The sequence below is a fragment of the Athene cunicularia genome (assembly GCF_003259725.1).
Source record: "Athene cunicularia isolate RWA chromosome 5 unlocalized genomic scaffold, athCun1 chr5_part1, whole genome shotgun sequence".
Taxonomy (NCBI): Eukaryota; Metazoa; Chordata; class Aves; order Strigiformes; family Strigidae; genus Athene; species Athene cunicularia.
This window is the reverse complement of record NW_020799101.1, coordinates 29,986,621-29,990,205: the sequence shown is the minus strand read 5'-3', so window position 1 is coordinate 29,990,205 and position 3,585 is coordinate 29,986,621.

The window sequence follows — 3,585 nt, the reverse complement described above, 5'->3', positions numbered from 1 at the left end:
CTGCAGGTGCCGCCGCGGTGTGGAAATCGTCCCCGGGGAGGGGCTTGCGCGGCGCCCAGCCTCCGTGGCCGTGGGGGCGGGTTGTGGTGTCCCTCTGCTTCGGCTTCCTTTCTGCCCGTGGCGAGGATCAACGGGAAATGCTGTTCGGTGGTGCGGAAACAAAGCTGCTGTTGTGATGCTCCTGTTAAGACAAGGCGGGGGCCGCGGAGCCTGTGCTGATCCACAAGAAGTTGAGAACGTGGGACTAACAATTAATTATGGAGGAGGTTTTCTGTGGGCGAAGGGTTAGTTATTTAGTCCCTCCTTAGACATTGCTACGAGTCCATAACTGACTCTTTATTCTCTGCCTTGATGCTGCTTTGTGGAGCCTTGAGCCACCCATTTGAGCACAGTCTTAAAGCGTAGAGCATGTCAGCTCCGTAGTCCTCTGCTTCCCTCGCTTGCGAAAGTTTTTTTCAGTAGTTTGAGCTCTAATATTGTCACCATCTCCTTGACAACTACAGTATCAGGTGGTATAGAGTATCCCGGGTGCATGAAGCGTCTAAAATCGTCTGCTAAACATCGCAGTATGCGTCTCTTTGTGGACTTTTAATATTTACTAAGTATTCTCCATCTTTTTGTACCAGAAGTCTACTTTCTGCAATCTCGTTCCTGTGGTCATCTGCCGTTAATGATGTTCCTTTTCAATCCTTTAGTCTTTTTTTTTGCTACCTTTCTGATAAAGCCTTCTGGTAAAGCCTTTGAGCCCTTACTCTTACAGTTTTATTCTTTTCTATTGTGCTTCACCTTGTTACTTGATTGTTTCAGTCAACCTTTACCACTGAATCCATGTTGTCTTTTATTGGGGACGTTATTTGCAAGGAGATATATTGAACAACTAAAAGATACTCAGAAGGAGAAGATTTATTACCATTTAGTGTTTGTGTTACCACATACATGCACCATCTGTTGTGACCTTTATACTGGTTCATAACCAGTCAAAGCATATCATTGTGCAAGCACAGTAAAAACCTGATCCTTGCCCCAGCAAGCATTCAGCCTAAATGTAAGTGAAATGGCAATGTAAATACAAAAAAGAAACCCAGAGATGTGCTGAGTGTTTGTTATGATTGTCACAGCACATCAGTAGTCTGACTGCTGTCTTCTTTAGTAGACAGTGTATGCCAAGCTTTAATTTAAATGGTAAACTCAGCAAAGCAGCTGCTTCAGGTCCAGTAGTACCAAAATTATTAACTGTGGAGTTTTATACAAAATTGCTCATATGGCTGAAATGTATGGAAGGTGTCACTGGCAGTGAGGGAGTGAAGACTCTAGGAGTAGGCTGTGATCAACTTTGAGGATTGTTCCATGGTGTAAAAAAAACCAAACCAACCAAACAAAAAAAACCCTCGAAGAAAAGTATGAAGCAAGTGGAGAAGGCTGAATTCCAGGGAGATCCAGCACTTACTGCTAGCTTGTTTCCTCCCGTGGTCAAGTGATTTGAAAAGGCAGCACACAGGAGGAGGAAGCAGGGAGAGACTGTGAAGGACTTTAGAAACATTGCCTGGGCACGGGCAGATGGTGTTAGGAAAGCCAAAGCTCAACTTTGTAGCGTATGTCAAGAGCAATGAGAAGAGCTTCTGCTGTGACCTTAGTAGTGAAAATATGAATAAGGAAAAATGTTGGATCATTGCTAAATGGAGCCAGTAATTTAGTGGTGATGGACACAAATAAGGCTGAAGTACCCAGTGCCTTCTTTGCCTCGCTCTTCACCAACAAATTCTTTGAGGCCTTTGGAGTCAATCATGGAGTGGATCCTCTTGGAAAATATTTCTCATTATGTGAAGGAGAAGGCAAGCATGGATTTATGTATAGTAAATCATGTCTGAGCAGCCTGTTTGCCTTCAGTGATAAAATGGTTAGATTTGTAGGCAACAGGAGAGCAGAGTATGTCACTTACCTTGTCTTCAGCAAGGCTTTAGACGTAGTATTCATGTATCCATGTTAGGATGTTATGGGCTGGAGGGATGGACAACTAGATAAATACAAAAAAGGCTGGATGGTCAGACTCAGAAGGTTGTGACTTATCATACATACTATACCTGGAGCCTGGTAACAACTGGAGTACTGCATGGGTCTGTCCTATGATCTGTCCTGTTTAAAATCTCTACCAGTGACCTGAAGGATGTGTGAAAGTGCACTCTCATTAAGTGGGCAGGTGACAGCAAACTAGGGGAATTGGTTAATATACTTGATGCAGAGCTGCCACTCAGAGGGACCTATATGGACAAGAGGAACGGGCCAACAGGGACCTTATGAAATACAACAATGACAAATGTAAATTCCTGCACCTGGAAAGGAATAACCCCTTGCAACGTGCAGGTGACTGGCAAACTGGATTGCAGCCGTGCTGAAAAGGCCCGCGAGGGCTCTGGGTGGGCAGCAAGCTGAAATTGAAATGACATATGCAAACTGGATATAAGGAAAAACTTTTTCACCACAAGGACAGTCAGTGCCACAGGTTGCGCAGGGTGGTTGTGTTATCTCCGTCCCAAAGGTTTTCAAGACTTGACAGGATAAATCCCTGAGCAGCCTGGCCTGGCCTCACAGCTGACCCTGTTTGAGCAGGAGGTCAGACTGGAGAGCTGAGGTCCTTTCCAGCCTGAGCTGTCCTGTAATACTGTAAACTCCAGGGGAACAGCACTGAATGTGCTCACAGGCATCATTCAGCTAAAGAATTAGAAGTTAACCATTTCTACAGCTCTCCATTTATGAGCTAAGTGGTGTATATTGCCCTGATTTCTGAAAGTTTTTACTCTTTGCAAAGTTTTGTGATGATTTTGTTTATGTTTGGAGAGAACAGCTACTAACTTACATTGATGCAAATACTCTTGCTTCTAGTCAAAAATGGGAGAACAGCACAGTGTATTGTTTAATCAGATAAATGAGGAAGGACTCCTTACTTAATAGATTTATAAGTCAAAGGTAGGTGAGGTGAAGGAATCTGCTTTGGTTTCTGTGTTGAATGGGAGGTAAAATTAAAGCTTATTACTGTTTCAGAGAGTTTTCCTGCTGCAAATTGGGGGTATTTTTGTACCCCTTAAAGCAGCAATTTTTTCACATGAGTTCTCAAAATGTTTCAAAATGTGTATCAGTTTGAGTCAGATGAAAAGGTATATTTTGCTTGTGTGTATACTGTTCCTGTGGTGTAGGAAAAGCAGATCAGGGGAATAAAGCAAACTGGTTCCTAACTTGTACAGAAGGTGTCACGTCCCGCTCCAGCGAGGGGGACAAGTGACTCAGATTCGCAAATCCCCAATTGGAGCGGACAACAAGTCTCCAAGTTCAAGCATTTATTAACTACCTACAATGCACTAATTGAACACATGATAATTGGCTAAGTACAGAGCAAGCTGTGGCAAGCAATATAATATGCTTTACATTTCTTAACAGAAAAAAAGGAAAAGAGGGAGATAGAGGGAATGGGGGAATACAGATCACCGGTCTGGGTTCCTGCGCTGCTCCTGCCGGCGAGGATTCCAGGAGGCAGCTATCTTCTTCGCTGGCATCCGTCGTCTTTGCTTCACTGCTCTCTCCAGACGGCCG